At 34.3% G+C, this 20,061-nt stretch overlaps 1 long non-coding RNA gene across 1 annotated transcript in view; it reads left to right on the forward strand.

The window, feature by feature from the left end:
* Positions 1–19,744, forward strand: part of LOC111035813 — a 186,432-nt gene extending 166,688 nt beyond the window's left edge. The window contains exon 3 of the long non-coding RNA XR_002604682.1: positions 19,686–19,744. This is a non-coding gene — a long non-coding RNA (uncharacterized LOC111035813). The remainder of the gene's footprint in view (positions 1–19,685) is intronic.
* Positions 19,745–20,061: the final 317 nt, after the last annotated feature.

Raw genomic sequence — 20,061 nt, forward strand, 5'->3', positions numbered from 1 at the left:
GATATTTTGATCAGGCGGATCGACTAGCAACAGGGACCTTACAGGACGCAGAGAAGAGTAATCAACCAGGGGCAAGAACTTACCAATTGGATAACCAACTGGAAGACATTGGGTAATAAATTGTCCGTTTCAGGACAATACTGATTAAAAGAAAGTCCCCCCAAGCGCGCCTGCCTAGGCCTCGCTCGACCCGAACAGAGATTGTGATTAGACGCCACTTAATTGAGCGGGCCTAATACAATTATCTGTTCCGTCCCTAATATTGTATGATAACAAAAAAACTCCTTTCATATTATATAAGAGATTAACGGGAAAACAACATTTTCCATCCCCGAATATTGTAAATATAAAAGTTTGAATAGAAATAAAGCACTAATTATATATATATAAAACAGATGTATTTATATTCTTGGTAAACGGCTATTCTACTTCATAGTAAGTACCGTTTCACGATTAGTGTGTGAACAGCTGTTTAACCGATGAGCAGTCGTGTATTAATTGTCAAAGCGGTGCGGTTCGTTAGGAAGCAAAGATGCAATTATTATCTTTTGATTGGAAGTAATTACGTTAAAATATGGTTTTTATTTCCTAGACTTAAAACCACCGTTTTGCAGAGTTGTCTCGATCATTTATTTAAAGTTAACAATGCGTATTTTACAAGTAGTACATTCGCGAGATCTTAATATACATAAATTGTTTTGTATAATCATTAATCTTGCTGTTATTTAAGATAATAATAATATAGTCCATCAGATTTACCACGAGATATGCACTTAAGATTTACCATCGTAATAATATATTTTGGTACGTGCGCTCGATGAAACAAATTATACTAAAATATAAATCTTCTGTCCCGGGACGATAAGATCAAGGTCCACTGAAATATCCTCCGAGTAATTATATAATATTTTTTCTTTTGGATTTCAATTGATATTATACTACTCAGATTGTTACTTGTTGGCTATTTTTTCTTTGTCCGTGATCACTTGTTTGAGAAAAGCTGGTCTAAAAGTTTCGAGTACCTCTTTATTGGATGGGAAATAATTATCTGGATGGTATAGTTTTAGGAAGTTATTTTCTTAATCGTTTATCTAAACATTAGAAGAAAAAAACGAACAACGACCAATGAAAAATGTTGAAGAGATGTCAACAAACGCTAAGAATCTCTTTTGTAATGATGATGATTTATCATTACTTTCACATTTTCCAACAAAACACATCACTTTTGCTGTAGGTACTCCATCGAAATTAAGGTACCGCTAAGAGTGATCCGTATGGCACACAATGTATAATGCATATAATATACTTCCGGTTTTAATGTTGGAGAATTTCTCCATCAGATAATTTGGACTAAAGTTTTTATAATGAAAAAAAGTTGCATTTAAAAAATACAAACTGTACACTGATGTATGGATAGTGGAATTTATGGTGTCAAGCGTCTTCACAACAATTTTGTAATGTACAAAGTAATTATTTTAACGACGGATGAATATTATTTTTGATTCGTTTAAATTTCATATTCCAGAGCAGACGATTTCTTTGAGTAATTGAACTAAAACAATCGAATTTCAAACGAGTAACTATTATACTAGTAATTTTTATACACATAATAACCATCCTGTACATTTCAGTAATAAAAAATTAACAAATAGACACAACAATTTTGTTTTTTGTTTCGTTAATAATTAAAAACAAAAAAAAAAAACCTACAAACATGTTGAAATTGCCGCTTCCGTGTAGCACAAATTCCACGCGAATATTGCTGCAACACTGTCGGGATTTTTTTAACCTTTTGTGCACTGCAGCGTCATATATTAATTCACTGAGAGGATTTCATGAAAAACACGGACTTCCGTCTGAGAAATACGCATTCGTATAATTTCGGGTATTACCGGGCCCAACACATAATATAATATTGTATATATATTGTATTGTTTGGTAGTCGTGAAAATATTTTTGGATTTAAAAAAAATATTTATAATGAATAAGCCAGCTTATTTTGGACCCTCGCAAACCATTAAACCGATTCCCGTGGCGTGTACGACTGCAGATGTGCCGGTTAAAAACCTGATGCAGAAAATCGGTGTTAATTGAGTGTAAAAACGGAGTGGTAATGAGTGTTTGAAAAATAAATTATTTCGTGGGGGCACGAACAAGGCGTTTAAAACGTCGTGATAAAAAACCGTACGCCCATTGTAATATACGAGTTTTTATTGTCTCTTAGGTCTTTGTCGATCGTTCACACGGTTGCTAATTATTATATCGACTTTTGGCTAACAACGTCTCGTCGCAACTTACTGTTTAATGAAATATGAAAAATATAATACGGCTGGTTAAATAGAATAGTTTGGGTTAGACAAGAGTAGGTTTTTAAGTTCTCCAAAAAACGTCCAGCCTACGGTTTCTGGATTTAGAGATTTACTCCCAAACACGGTTTGGTACACAGCGGAGTGTTTTATTTTTTTATTGTGTACTTGCAGCGTATAGAGGCACCCACTACAAAATTTATTATAATATGTAGCCATATAATATGCTAATATATTAGATATTGAGCAAAGCTGGTACTCCACGTAGGTGATTTTTCAATGATCTCCCAGAAAATTATAAAAAATATATTCTAGAAAAGGTATAATTTATGACACACTCGACTTCAACGAAATCCATCTTGGATAATATTTCTTTATAGCTGCGTCTCTGTACTTTCTAGGTTTATTATATCATAATAATGTATTTTATCCGAATTCGGATATACCATGTTAAATAGAGACACAATAATTATTAGAGTATCTCAATTTTTAATTACGGGTTTCTAATTGAAAAAAAACTAATTATCCCGATTTCCGTGAGTTTGATAACCCTGATTAATATATTATAGAAATTAATTAAAACTATATTAATTTGTTTTGTTACTGCCCGACAATTTGACTTGAATTTGTTAGCTTTCATAAATTATTTTTAATTGAAGTGGTAATGGAATGAATACATTATATAATTGGAGCATGTATATAATATGTACCTACCAAATTCAAGAGAATCAAATTAATTACATTTTATTTTTGTTTAATATATTAATAATTTAATTTTACTATTTTCGTAATTATTATTTCAGTGAACCCAAATTTAGGTATATCGCATTTTTATGTTCATTTACACCAAAAGTCTATTGAAGTGAAAAAAGCTCTAGTGGAAAAAGTACAAACGAATTGCACATTGTCTAGTGTTTTTTTTTTTTATTTAAAAGTGTGTTGAGAAATGCAAATGTCGAGTGTCTAGACATCAGTTATCTCAGAGTGTAGTTTTTGGGAAGTTCGGTTTCGTCGCCAAAGCTACGCGATTTAATGATGTTAACCTTGAGGATTATTATACATAATTCATTTTAAAAACTGAATTTTATATAAATGAAATTTATAGTTTTATAAATAAAATAATAAAATACTGTTACTGTGTACCTTCGTGCTTTGGTGGTGTAGCTGAATTGCCATCCATAACTCCGTAACATCATTTAATAATTAAAATATAATTATATAATTTATTTTTGTATTACATTATTATTATTCGTCTTACATTATGGAACCGAAAAATAAATGACAATGACCATGAAATATGATTATTGAGTTTAATTCATTAATATTATAAATATTATATCGTATTTTAAATGTGCTTTAAAATTGTATCTACTATACCTACTTTGATTATAGTGCATATAGTCAATAAAAAATAAAAATAAACTTTTAAAATTGCACAGAAGTTTTGATAAAACATAAATATTAATTATTAAAATGCATAATTCATGTTGCAACAGTACACTTATTTATTTTTTATAAGTATTCAAAAGGACTAACCGATTGATTGAAGTTCTACTACAGTAGGTATACTAAAAAATGTCAATGATAATATTATGTAACTTCTCAAAATATTAGTATACATTTTATGTCTAATGAAGAATGTTTTAAACGAAATTTATCGCCATTGTATATCATGTTTAAAAGAGTATTAAATAACGTGGTATTGAAAAATATGATAATCGTTTAAGACGACATTAGTAAAGTGTGCAACAAAAAAGAGTTAATGAAGCGGGAGAAGAACATAAATCATTCGTTGTCAATAAATTACGCGATTCGTTTTATGGTATGCATTGAAGTCGCTCTCTAATGCCGAGATGAAAATAAACGTTGAAAACATTATCTCTAATAATATCTTCACCAAAAATATCTCAGTATCTACATTATTATATTACTATCGTTTTCGTCTCATTAACGAATTATACCACTGAAAACGAGTTTTTTTACACTCTTATAATGGGTGAAAATAATTATTGGAGTGCAATAGGCGCTAACGTATCGCCAATACGCTTGATCGTACGTCGAAGAACGACGGCATAATTCGCCCACTTGGTTTTGGCACTCGGCAACCGGTTAGTGTTTTTAACCGGTGGTCCGAAAACTGTAATGATATAATATTATGTTGGGAAAATGTAGATTATTTGGACTACCATTGCGAAAAAAAAAATTGCAACCAGTAGCCGATCACCACAAGAAAAACTGTCAGGGTTACAAACGAAAATAAAATATGAATGTCCGTCCAAACGGGCGGGGCTTAAAGCAAGCTTGAAATACTTTTAAGAGCAATAAAAATATACACAACAAGTGCTACATAATAAGTGAAGGGAAATAATCCCGCCGTTTGGTTGAAATCGGACGACGACGACGACGGTGCAAGATACCACGTGTAATACTGTTTCGTCGATATTATCATATTGTTATTCGTACACAAGCGTTCATTATTATTATCATTATAATATTTGTTTTAGACCATAATACTATGTGGTGTTTATAAGTATTTACGTCGTTACACAAAACACTGTAATATAATACAATGGGACGACTCGTCGTGATTTATTACCCGCCGCCGCTTATCAGGCGCGGTAAATCGAGTGTTATTAATCGAGTAGTAACCATTTTTTATTATTTTCATCATTTTTTTTTTCTTAGTGTGTCAAACACATACGCCACTATAGTGGATGACGAACAAGACATACTACTCGTGAGCCACAAGTGTGTGTCCATGCATATTTTGTGTAATCCAATATTCCAAAGATAATTTTTGAGCTATTTTAACATTGATATGTTTTCGGATTTGCTAACATTTTTTTTTAAACCGATTTTCTAGTAACGCTTTGTTTACTTTCAGAGAAACAAAAATCAATAATAATAAAAAAATAAAAAATAAATTGAAGTCCTAAAAAGATTAATCTAACAAGAAAGAATTCCTAGAATTTCCTTAAATTTGTGGTCCACGCCGTACTCCGGTCATCTAAATTTTAAATGCTATAATTTCTCAGAAATATTTTGAAAGATGTTCTGCTATGCCCTATTCATTGTGAAATTTAAATTATGAAATATAGAAACCGTGTTATGAACAGCAGCAACACTTATTTTTAAATAAAAGATAGGATATAAAAATATTAAAAACTAAAAACACCATGTCTTTGTGAAAATTCAAAAATACATAATTAGTGACGTAAAATTTCAACGCAGCTCCCCGTGTAAATGGATAGATCTGTCTAATCGTAAATAATACCTATACCATAATAATATAATAATATCATCCATGTAGATTACAGTTATACTTCGTCGTGTCGTGTGTCGGCTCTGAAGGAGAATAAAACATGGCTACCGGTAAATTATTATAATGTAACTATATAGGTATCACGAAAGTGATGGCTGTTTGTATAATATAATATGTGCGTGTGTGTGCGTGTATTATGAATTATGATGGATTTTATCGACGTGAACGGAGCGGAAAATACAATATTTCGCACGCACACGGTATGGTAAATTATTATGTGGGTCATATTTTTATTATATTATATTAAACCTATAACATATTACTATTATTATGACGACGACGACAAGACGAGAAAAAAAGCCAACAACAACGTAACGAAAGGCTGAATAAATTATTATAAGGTCGTTATTTTGTGAAGAGAAAAGTGAGTTTCCACTTGGCCTCGACTATGGTGCTAATAACCTATTCGTCGGCACAGCGTCCGGAAAACACTGTCCATCCGAGTTAAGTCGTCTGGCACTCGCGTAATATTATGCGTTTTGTAGACGACAGCGGGGTAATAATTTAATACCCGTCAACCTATATCATATATTGTCGTTATAATTATTATTATCTAGTCCTTTTCTTAATCATATAGTTATTATTTATGCGTTTATCGGCTAATGCACTTTTGCGGTTTCGGGTTTCTGTCACAGGACACGAGACCGGCTGAAATAATCGACGATAAACAGCGTATAAAAGGCCGCACGACCGTCGACCAGCAACCAGTCTTTTACCTGACGTGTAGCAAGACCCACTCGGGCAGACTTGCGCATTTCAGGCAGAGACATCCACACCCGAAACCTATCGGACGGTATTTATATCGGTCAATATAATGCAATAGTCGGAGTATTCTGGCATTGCACCGACTGTCAACACCGTTCGGTAGGTTCCATCTCCCCGTCGCCCGAACTTTTACTATCGTACCCCTATTATAGTGAAACCCAGTGTCATATTTTGTTACTAAAATAAATAATTCGTCAGTGAGACATAAAACCTCTTTGTTTCTTTTTGCTTAGCTCATATTACGAACACAATCATTCCAATACGCTTTAACACTTAAAAACCTTATATTTTAAAATGTTTGATATTTTTATACTACATGAAGTGTGTTCTGTGGGGATACATTTTTTGGATGATGAATCCGGACATATTTCCGCATCAAAATTAAAAACAGAAGTTTGTACTTTTCCATACGGAAAATCTCAAGGATTGAATAAAATGGTCATTAAATATATTAAGACATCCAGACATTAGAATTTGAATAAATTGATTATTAAAAGAAAAAAAATGGTGGTGAGTGTAAGTAATATGTTATGCACAATATATTATGTATTTTTATACACTCATTGAAAAGTTTAAAATTGTTTTGTATTGTTTTGTTTTGTATTTTTGTTTATCGAATTCAAAATTTGTTTTTCGTTCCATTCGCGTCGTCGGCCTTACCCACGTTTTCAATCAAACTCGACGGCGGCGGTGGAGGAAATCCTATTAATTCTCTCCTCGGATGGGTAACAGTCCACTTGTTCCGCCTTGACGTGCCTTTGTATCGTCACACTTTCACCCACATTATTGATATTATTGTATACACTCGGCGAGATTAAAAATAATAATAATAATAATAATGGTAATACCCGTACGCATTTCGTTTCTATAATATTAACTCTTTTCTCGTTCGGCTCAAAATCCGACGAACGTACACTTGAAATCAGCGCTGACGGCGGGACGAAGAATATGGAAAACAAAATGGACGGACCAATAAACCATAATCGTGACCGTCTTCGTCGTCTGTATTCGCGTTGCCGACGAACACGGGCGACAAAAACGTTGAATGTACGGTACACACCTTTACATATTACTACTACTATTATTATTATGCGATACGATCCGTATATGTTGTTGTCATAATCTCGTTTGGACGAATTCGAAATATTTGCACCCCGAGTACCGCATCTGCAGCTGTACATTTATTGCTCGTCCGCACACGAGCACGCACAGACCGCGGGGGGAAAGAAGGACGGACGGACAGGTGAGCGAGTTATGACTGCGAGAGAGGGCGAGGGAGAGAGAGAGGGAGGGGGAGGGGAGGAGAACGAATGAGAGGCAGAGAGATTAATGTAAATTAATTTATGTGCGTATCAGTGGTTGCGGCGGCGGTGGATGCGGATCTGCAAAATGTTACTGCCAGCGGGTTTGCGCGTTCGTGTGTCGGACGAATATAATCCGTTAGACGCGTTTTACCCCTCCGCACAACATGCCGCCGCCCCGGAACGTTTGTCAGACTTGGCTGAATGAGTGGCACAACGATATTGTTATATACGCGTAAATTATATGTACCTAAGCCGCGCATTACACTCGCACACACACTCACTCACACACGCACGCGCAGGCGCATAAATGTCTGCCGCACAAATATACCCGGGAAAATAATGTCAGGAATTCGAGAATATCGTTGCGGTTGGCAGAAGAAAAATGGTCGTCGTCGTCGTCGTCGCCAACGGATCGATGACTTTCTGTACTTTTCGGCGATCTGGACCTCGTGATGTACCTACTGCACTGAATAGCGACAGAACACGCAGGTTGTTTCATCGAGAATATTCTCACCCCCTTTTCTGTTTTTATCATCAGTGAATGGTTATTCAAATTCCTAAAATCTAATTTTTCTTAACTTTCCTTGTAGGTGTGCTTGGGCATGGCATACTAGTAGCCGTAAAAACTCCACTCTCAAGGAGTTTTCGAAGTTTCGAGAAAACTTTGCAGACGATTTGTGGTAGCGTGCCACAAAAGATTTTATTAATACCGTTTGAAATTAATAAAACGTCTTTAAAATACAGTGGTTTCTATTTTCGGGCTCTGCACTGCGGAAAACTGAACAGTTTCGGACGGTAATATCGACCTCCAAGCTGCACATAATATTATTATTGTTGTTTGTGTACTTTTCCGCCTAATATCGTGTAGGCGTTTAGGTCTGCGCGATAATGTTCATACCGATCGAGTACTTACCTAAAATAAGTAGGTATACCGCGCGTGAACGCGGTAAGACGAAAAACGGGTAGAACCGCGATGTATTATTATTACACGATACGCAGTTGTTTCCGACGGAGAGTCGTCTATTTACGATTTCGAATTCGGCGCAAAAAAAGTCAAAACATACAGCCGGCACACGATCGAACAACACAAATATTGGTCTTCCGTGCGGTTTTTCAACACTACAACACGAATATCGTAATAATATTATTTTAATAACAAATTTCGATACGCCGTGGCCCGTCTCGTTATCGGTTCTCCGTGTTACTTAGTGTTTTAAATCAGACAACGCTGCAGCGAGTATTATGTACGATATTTTAGACGTTTTTTCAATTAACGTTAACCGCGCCGATACGGTTTCTGAAATTAATTTAAAAGTTTAATCAACAAGTGAAATTATTTACACGAAAACGGAAAAATAAAAAAATAAATATACATAAACTTCGCGTTAGAAGACCGACGAATTGACGTGTGAATAAATTAACGTTCGCTCCGTCGTGGCAGCTTTGGTCCGCTTTGGGGCTCGTATTGTTCGGTCGAAAAAGAGGTGTGAATAAGTAGGTGTGTTTTCGAAACAATAAAAAGAGGAGTAAAATAGCATAATAAGGTGTACTAACAATCAAAATAATAATAATAATAAAAAAAAAGGTGATTTGCAATTCAAATAAGCTGTACGAAGGTATAATTTGACTTATTATCGGTTTTAAAAAATATTCAATCGTGATAAAAGGTCGTAAAAATTGATGTGTACTTTTTTTTACTCAATCACGCTCGATGAAAAATAATAATAATATATAAACGCGGTTATTTAAAGTTCGTTGAACGGGTTACGACTTGTTAGAAATTTCGGGTTTTATCTAAACAAAAATTGTGGTACATAATACGAGTACCTACATCAGACAAAAAGTATAAATCAATACTCATTATATGATTTTTAAAAGTGAACCTTGTTCGACACTAATATTATATATCTGTTAAACTATGATAATGAAAAGCCGATTGAAATTGAAATATTACGTAACGTAACCTATATGTACACAGAATTGTTGTCAACTCGCATAAAACTGACATCAAATATGGTGTCGAAACCTGTGTGTGAGATATAACTTGTATCGAAGTGTCGCATGCTCCAATGATTTCTATTTTCTCGGTAACTTATTTTGGATACGATTTCGAATACGAATCGCTGCCCAAGTTTATGTCTCCTGAACGAAGATAGAAAACTCGAAATGATACTGTAACAAGTCAAATATGTACAATATTATTATATTTGGACGAGTCGGCGAGTCGGTCGTTGTTCATTTTTAGGAGTGTTATAAATGTTAACCAAAATATGAATAATCCGATAGAGACATCATAATAATAATCATAGGTACCGTTTTTGCAGTGAAATTATTTGTTCCTACTCGAGTGATATAATCTATATACAGACAATAGACTTTGACGAGCATGTGTTTTTAATTTGTCAATTTTCGGATGTGCTACATAACTAAATTACAAATATAATACAATTACACGTTTTCAAAGTTAGTCTATTTGATGAATTGTTATTTTATCGAATGTATGCGATTTTATTTTATTTTTATATTCCAACTGAAACACTGTACATTTCTACATAACTGGTAAGTTGGAGGTTTGTACATATCAATTTACCTATAAACCTCTACAGTCTATGCAATATACGTCTTATTCGCCGAAAGATATTTCCGGTGGACTAAACACTCGTCCCCACGAACAGTACAATATTCGTCTAAACAGACCACATTTAGGGTCCGTTGGCTATGACGGACCAGTATCCATGTTTGTAGGTCTTGTTATCAATCACGAATTGCAGTATATAATACTACAGATGGCAAACTAATGCAACACAATGGCCCGAGACCGGAAAAGCTGACAGTCTTCACCCGGGGGACCGCTTCTTGTCAGTTCGTGGTCAAACACTGGAGAAAAAAAAAGGTTTTTAAAAACATTTTACAAGTGTTGTGATCGTACGAGTCGCGTGTGACGTCGCTGGTCAGATTAGGATGAGTGCGCGTGACTGAGTGAAACATTCGGTCGAGCATAATGACGTTTGGTGCATCGGTGTTGTTGAAGAGCTTAAGTTTTTGACGATAACTGTCCAAGTGCGTCCAGGCAACGCGACGTTGTGTTTGAAAATAAATAAACTCTCACCGAAATCATTTCCGATGAGCTTCTTTATTTTGTTGTATGTTTTATTAGCCCTCGCCTTGCATGCGGGTGTGTGCGAGCTTGAGGCCTAATGATTTTCACTGTTTGCTTTCTGAGACAATAATGACGTTTTGCCATGACGAAAAAACAAAAACCGCTTTGCGTCGTAGCCGACACCTGTCGCCAAATCAATTATTACCGTTGTCCAGTTATCTAACGAATATTTACGTTTATTTCTATTTGACGTGTACCTATCTATAACGCGTAGGATCGCGATGGCGACTCCCTTTGTGATCTGTCCAGCGAGAAAACACGTCGTTGACTGTGCACATGCCCAAGTAACACTCTGCTATCGAGATGGGTTCTACAACGTCCCGTGGGGATGCGCTGAAAACGTATTTTCTTTGGTGTGTTATCTTGTAAGAGAAAAGACAGAGGGTAACTCACTGCGTATTGTATAAGTTCTCAGCCTTTTTTCTTCGATAATTTCGATAGTTCATTCATTCCAAATCATATTTTTTCGAATTTCTTTATATACTATTCAGTGTTTATACCATATTTTTAAATTCTTAAGATTTTTGTTATACCTACTTAGGAAACTGTTTATTGAACTAGAACTCCCCCTCCTCTCCACCATGTTACTGTAAATTATTTAGTGGATGATTTGTCTGATAATGTTGTCATATCAGAATCCAAATCCGAATTTATTTTCTGATTTATTTAACTTTGTGAGCAAAGTATAATATGCCCATGATGACAGGTTTAATAGAGACAGCTTCTTGGGCGATTGAAAAATATTAGTGACTTATAATATGAAACTGTTAAAAAAAATATATAGAGTACCAAAATAATTATTATTGGATTCGATGTTTTAACTGAAAAACAACTCTTTCAAATTTTTAATTAGTTACATCACAATTGCCATACAAATTATACACCAAATATATTACAATGATTAATAATTTACAGAAAAAAGTTTGGCTTCACATTTGAAGAAAAAAAACAGAAGTTTCACTCAAGAGCACTCTTCAGTAATGTGAAAATTAAAATATGGCTTTTTAGTAAATTTTAAAAATTTTAAACTAAGATATTGAACAACTGCATTATTGAATAGAAAAACTCGATGATTTTTGTTGAATTACCCAATACATAAAAGTGATTTTCTTTTTTTCTGAAATTAATTTTCATATCCGTGGTGTGCATAATTTAAAACAAATTTTTTATTTACTATACTAATGTGGAATTCGAGAATGTTACGTGTACGGTGTACCTACGTTCGATTTTTTATGTAACAACGATGGTACCTATGAGTTTTTTTTATTAACAGTTTAAAAGCAGAGAGTTATTTAACTTCACTTTTAATTACATGATGGATAGTATCGCTATTAAAAAATTCAAAAAAATTTTAATCAAAATATTTCCAGTTTTAAATTAACTCTCACCTACCTATATACTGCACCGTACACTACCATAAATGCATGTGAATATAATAAGACAATGTTCAATAAAGGATAATTTATTTATTAATAAATATGAACAATTTTTAATTTTTCAAACGACACAATATTATTTAGTCTTCCAGGGCCCGGTGCGGCACGGTGGTTGGTCACAGTCACTAAAATGTTATAAAGTCAAGCGTTGGCCGGTGTCACTAGCTCCCGGATGGGTGACCACCCAGGTTTTAGTGACGAATCCTCATCGTCCTATATATGGGACTTCCAAGATCGATCTAGCCAGAGGTTGAAGGTTACACATAATTAAGAACCGACTAATAATCTTACAGTTGAAGCCTTCGTAAAAATAATAAAACTAAAAAATATGGCGTTGCATTTTATATTATTGTTACAATAAATGAGCAGAGAAGAAGGACAGTATGGTGGTACCTATATAACAAACCCATTACAATGGATCGGTATATCAAATAATATTGTACAATTGCGATAGTTATAATTTTAAAAATATTGAAATATTGATATGATTTTGTCCGGATGGGGGCCTTATATGCTTCCCCTAGATGAATGTAGGGTATTACTGTGTTGTGTGCATGCATTTAATAATATGTCGTTATATTATTTTTAAATGGAAAAAGGTTACCCCCTATCCCTCTATACTCTAGAATTCTGTCACGACAATACTATAATATCGTCGGAACGCGTTGGTATAAAACGGTAGGTGTGTGGTATAATACGACGCAATAACAAACTGACGCATTTATAGAACATAAATATCGGCTAGACGACAAGTGAAAATGTCTGTGCTGCGGTAGACGTCGCGGTCTTTAGACGTTTTGACAATACGGTGGTAGACGCGTTATTGTGTTTGCGTGAACACGGTCGGCAAACACTCCGAGCGATAGACGCGACGACGACGACCGCGAATAATGGCTGTCAAAAAAATTATTTTCCGCAAAATTGTTTTGGAGTTGAAGACCGATGCCGCGTGAGCAACAACAACAACAACAACTGTGAGCTAGTTAATTTGTTAATACAAATTATGTATACATATATATATTACTGCATGTACTCGTTAAAATAGTATATTTATAAATACGCGTTTAAGTTGTGCGCTGTTGTTTGTGGCGTTTATCATCGTTTATATTATTATAACAATAATAATAATAATAATAATAATAATAATATGTATATTTGGTCGGATTTCGCAGTCGGAAACACGACGGGCTTAACATCGGTTTCGGTTAGTGCTTCCGTGTGAATTCCGGTCGCGTATACTCTCCGAGATATAGTACTACGTATATATTTAATTATAATAATATATACGATACTGAAATTAATTTAAACTTTTTAAGCTCGACGACCGCGGTCGCTTGTGTTCAAGATATATATTATAATTTATTGTCATCGGTCATGCGGCCCCCCTGGAATAACAACGATGATGTTTTCAATGTTACAACAAAAGCTGTGTACCTTGGTTAGAAAGCTTTTGGACGAAAACATCGTAACCACGTACCTACTTTTACCTCGTACAAATGCAGTTATGGTCCATTGGTTCCAGATTTCCTAACTAGTTTTATTTAAAAATATATGGTCAATATGTATACGCTTTCCGGTCTCCCAATTCGTTGGGCATCGATTAGAGTAGCCGGCGTTTATCGATAAGATGATTTTTAAAAATCAGTCCTAAGTCTTTTGTTCACGGGAAGGTATCGTGTCTAAGGATTCCTGCAGACACAACCTGAGAAGTATAAATAGTATTTTTTCCAAAACAAAATACCCATTGACGCAAAATAGAGGCACTCCAAATTTCTGACAAATCCTCCCGATTTAAAAGTTATAGTTATTAGTCTAAGCACAAATAAGACTCATCGTGCCCAATAATAATTACAATGATTGATTATTTAACTCATTTTATAGGGGAGCTCGAGTCTTCGCAATAAATCGGGGTTTTTACGCCCATGGATATCATATTGTTTAGAATGTAATTTTAAATAATTTGTGAATAATTAAGCATTATCAACTGTTGAACTGTTAAACAATGTTGAAATATTATGTTATAAATAAGTTAGTTGAGGGACACTTTGAAATAAAAAAAAAAAAAAAAAAATTAAAAATAGAATGTCATTTTCCGAGTCCTGGTAAGTAGGATATTGGGACGTCGAGGAACGGAAGAGTTTCGAACGAGACGATAATAACTCCGTGGACAACAATACAACAATACATCACGAGCGAACACGAGGCGACGATGAGTTGTTATTGTTGTTGTTTATTGTCGACGTCAGTGGTCGGCGACAGCGATCGATGCGTGCCGACGAGACAATACAGCTCGCACAAAGTAAAGTATAATAATATGTGTACCGCAAGTCTAATATAATGTACACAGCGTTATCGAGGGACCCAAAGTTTTGGACAAGATAACGGATCGGACTGATTTTTCAAACTTTCCGCGTATCGCGTACGGTTGTCACTGCGCAGCTTATTGGGACGCGAAATTCGGTTTTCGTCCTACTTATTTTTTCCACGGTTTTCCTCAGTTTTTCGACCGCACATACTCGAACGACTGCTGGACGGAACACAGCGATGCGTGTAACACTCGATTCTCGCCGTGCGCCACCCTCCCCAAACGGTGAGCCTCGACGACAGAAGTTTAGGCTTTTCGTACGCCCGGCGCTGCCCTTATTTATAGTAGGTCGGTGCGCCGTGTATGGCCAAAGTTTAAACCTAAAAGTAATGCCATAAAATATATCGCCGAGGTCGTATGCGATGAAAATTTGTTCGATTTAAATGGGGTCCACCGTTCGTGGGGTGGACAATAGAGTTATATTACGACACCATACCCGTTTTGGAAAACATTTAAAAGGTCCAGAGGCAGAAGCGTTGTGGACTCACTGCGTTAAACGCTCAATGAGTTCAATAGGAGTGGCGAGATTTGGCGAGAGACGTAATTACATTTTCCCGGCACGCTTATGCCATAATATTATACAAAAACGGATAGAGAAATTTGAACAATCTGCTAAGCCAACATTATTATAGGATCGCGGTGATATGCTCGTGGTCTCTTATCATGTATGTATTATGATTAATTAAAATCGTTATCATTTACTGGCAACAATAAATGCAAGTCGATAAGGTAAGAATATCCATAAAAAACAGATTGATAAGATTGACGCATGCGTATATAATATCACGAAGCCTTTAACAGTACACGGGTAGTTAAGTTGGTTTCTCAGCTCGACCTATGGGCGGGACGTGCAATGACTCTGTCTATCGAATAATATTATCAAATATGGCGCGTATATACACATCTTCATTCAGGTACGATTCAAACGTATTTGTTTTCATTTAAAATACCATTTGCAGCCTGTGAACAAATCCTTACAATGACTCAAATCACATGGATAGCATGGAGAAGAAATCACCCTTTTCCACCACCTCTTAAATTATGCGGTCAATAGATATCTACACCAATTAAGTTCGATCTATGTGTCTTGATTTTGTGGGTAAGTGATGGCATACGTGTACGGGAAATAAGAGGTTTGCTATGTATATTGACATTTTTGTGGAAACGATTGTAGATTAGTTGAGAAGATTCAGAAACTGTTTTTGACTTTGAGTCATTCTGTAGCATATGGTCGACACGTATTTTGTTGCGTATGTTACCAGTTTTGATATAGTCGTGGAATACAAAATGAAGAGCTCTGATGTTTATAGGTTTAGCAGCACCCCAGATAGCGATTCAAAATGACCAAACTGGCCTATTTGTATATTAATATTTTTTTCTCTATATTATTGGAACGAACGGGAATGAATTTTGTTATACTAGGTTTTATGTATAATTTTCAGTCGACGTTTTTGATGTTTGAAAATTTTTATGTTTATTCACCAAACCGAGTACAGAGTGGTAGTTACTTTAAATTCCATTTTTTATTAAACCCATGTTGATGTTGTATACATGATCAGAGGACAACTAATGTGGGAATGTCACATTACATATTCAAAGTATATATTAATTTTAATAGTAAAAGACCTTTTGAAATTTTTATTGAAATAACTGTCTTACAGATCAGAGAAAAATATGGTTATTGCATCATGTAAGCGACATGCCGCTGAGACAGAGAAATCAAATACCAGCTATGAGACGTGAACGTAAATGGAAATAAAAATATAATAAAATGTTGATTTTTCATCCATCATATATTTCAGTGTTCTGTACAATTAGATAAATATCCAGTTCCAGTGCAAAGGTTAACGTAAAAAACACGATGAGACCGGTGTGGGTTAGTCACCCTCGAGTACTGATGCAGGTGATTGTTGCATAGTCACTCGGGGCCTTATTGAAACTCCATAAAAACTTTCAAAAACGACGAGAGATTATGGTAGGCAACCACAACCATAGCAGTGTAAAAATAACCAGTATAACATTGTTAGACCATGTACCTACTTCGCGGTAACCATATATTACCATGTACGTATAATGTAATCTGATGACTTGACTTGACTTGACTTCATCATTATAGTATTATACCATTTATTTGCATGTGTGTGTTATATTATATCCATATAATATGCACAATACAAAATATATAGTTTGTAACAAATTTATATCGGCTGCTGTTCTGAAGAAGTTTTTGGATATTATTTTGTTGCCGTTTTTTTGTGTACGATTCGCTTGATATAATAAAATGTCATGGAACATGCGAACACGAATCTTAAACTTTTCGTTTTATAATTTTGTGGCCAAAATAGTTTCGGTTCTTAATTATTTAAATACATATATATATTTTTATTATTTTGTTGGTTTTTCAATTTTAAGTGGATTACAGCGAATCGTATAAGCAATGTATATTATTACGTTTTACACGAACATGTGAAGGAATTATTGGTTGATGAATATAATATTGTAGTCCCTAAAATATATGAATATATATATTTTAATATACATATCATGCATGTATTTATTTATGTATTTATTCGAATACACGAAAAATAAATCCTATTATAAAATATTGAGTATCGTCCAAGTGCTAGGTACCTATAATGTTACTATTGGGAAATATAGATAAATTTATTCGAAAATTACGAAATTTTGTGTACCTGGTAATTTTTTTTTATGTGAGTCAAATAGATGTCACCAAGAGAGTTAATAGGAATGGTGACTTCGATAGGCAACAAAGACTTAGATCCAAAGCAACAAGCTTTTTTTTTAAACGTTTAAACATCTCGTCAATCATTCGTTTTTTAAAACCAACGAACTACCCCCCCCCCTCCCTCTTCCAAACGGAAATATAACATGGAGACAAATGTCTAATAACGTTAGTATATAGACACAACTCCTGTTTATTTTCAAGTATTTGTCACGCATAACCAAAGATACCTTTGTCGTTGACATAAAATGTTCGAATTATGCGGTCAAGCTTATTGATGAGTGACCGCAAATCGAAATGGAAAACGTCCTTACTTTTGGGGTAACTCAAATTGTCAATGCCATATTTAAATATATTTAATATATATATATACACATCAATGTATGGTGGACATGTGGTTAAATTTAAAAAAAAAGAATATTACACATTTAAATAATTTCAAAAACGTATGACCATGACGTGATCTGCTTGACTTTATCATTAATTTCAAAGAACCAGATCATTTGTTTCACTAGAACTATTTCTAACAAACCGTCAGGTCACTAAATCACTAATGATTATAATACATACAAATACATGTTATCTTATGCAACAAATCAATGTACTGTTGAAATATCATTCATGACTATTTAGTGAAAATATTTAATAATGCATTACATGCGTTATAAAATGTTTGACATTTGATTAAGAACAACAATTAACACAGGTTTTGAGTAATAGATATATACAAATATTATATTTAAAAGACAACTATTTTTATTAAAAACATATTCTGTATACCGTAATTCTATGGGTTGGAAACGTTTATTTGCAACAAAATTTTAATTTGAAACTTTGTTCTGGTTTTATGACTTTTATATATTATAATTTGTCTTAGTTTTATTTCTGGAGCATATTATTTTTCAAATTAAATACATATATACAATCACTTTATAACTGAGAATTGGGTTATATGAGCATTGCATGTACTTTATTTGTGAACACAGTATTAGGTAGGTATTCTAGAAACGAAATTACACAAATTGTACTTCGTGTTTTTTTGCCCTTTTAAAAATTCAAAATGTAAAACTTATATTCTTTTCCATGCACAATTTCATACTAAACAATTTGACTGCCATAATTTATTTTGTGGATTTTCCCTCATTGCGGTGAGCATCGAATTGATGTTCTACATTTTACAAAGTTTTAATTAAGTAGATATTAATTTAGTTTATATTGGATCACAGAAATTGTTTTGAATAGTCGATTACAAACTTCATGCTAAACCACATGTTCTAGCACCTGAAATGTATTACCTTGGTGTTACCTACTCTGATGTGATGCTAATTGAAAAATATTTTCAGATTCGATACCATTGGGCGTGATTATCAGATTAGCGTCGCACTTCATATCCACTATAATATGTTACCATAATTCGATTTTACTAGAAATGATTAATGTAGGTAATAAACTTGCATATGATTATTTAATACAAGACATGGAAGAAAAATATTGGAATCACCACGTGGCAGTGTATGAAAAACGATTTAGCATGGGATATGATATGATATGATATGATGTTCATGACAGTAAACTTTTAAATTACATTCCGCTAAGAAATTACAATTCTGACTATGCGATAATAATTATTATGTTATAGATAATGATTTTCAAACATTGGATGATTGTATAGTTTCCGTTCTGATGGGGCACATACTATTTTGTTTAAAACAATATTGCACTGCTTGTTAAAACTAACTATTCATAATATTCTATGTAATTTGGCACTTCCCGTTTTTCAATAAATAAATAAATAAATAAATAAATAAATAAATAAAAAAAAGTTGCATCGCAACACTCTGCATAGTAACAGTTTGAATCTGCAATAGTATGTATAATTTTTTCCCACGATAATTAAATAAATAATATCGAATTTAAAGCATTTAAACGTGTTCTGTGGACCCATAATAATGTATCCATCACAATGTGATGTCGGACGCAACGCGTGTCTGGGGTGCATTCCGCACGCTTATTTTATTTTATTTTATGTAAACAAGGGTTGATGAAATACTGGAAAGCTTCACGGTCCACCCTGTATACCACAAACCGTATTATGCGATAACGCTCGTAATCTCTACATTGTATATGCACATTGTTTTATTATTATTGTTCGTCTTGTCAATATATTTTAATCCTGTTTTCAAACTGTTTGTATACGCGCGTAATATTCGACTCGCGAAAGTTCGATTAATGAACTCGAACAGGGCGTACACAATTTTGAATTTATAAAATATTTTGTACGCAGGGCGCCCTAACGAGTCCTGCGTTTTCGTGTCCTGCGGTCTATATTTTTACTTTTACGAGGATCCTGAGCGTCACACACGTCACGGAAATCGTGTTATGAACCGCAGAAGGTGTAACGGCGGTTTCGAGGACAAGATGAATGCCACGGGATGAAACGTAGGTATCGTAGTATTATTATACTCGGACGCGGTAGGGACGGGAAAATGTTTCTACAGAGAGAGTACATTTTATAAAAGGATTTATAGAAGGACGCTCGTCACGACGCATATGGTACCTATACACACTAACCGTAAAAGGATTCATAGATAAACGTGGCGTGCGTGATTTGGAAGAAATAAGGTATATACGAGGCGCAATCAGGATCGGTCTACGATTAT

Source organism: Myzus persicae, unplaced genomic scaffold, assembly GCF_001856785.1.
Source record: "Myzus persicae strain clone G006 unplaced genomic scaffold, MPER_G0061.0, whole genome shotgun sequence".
Lineage (NCBI taxonomy): Eukaryota > Metazoa > Arthropoda > Insecta > Hemiptera > Aphididae > Myzus > Myzus persicae.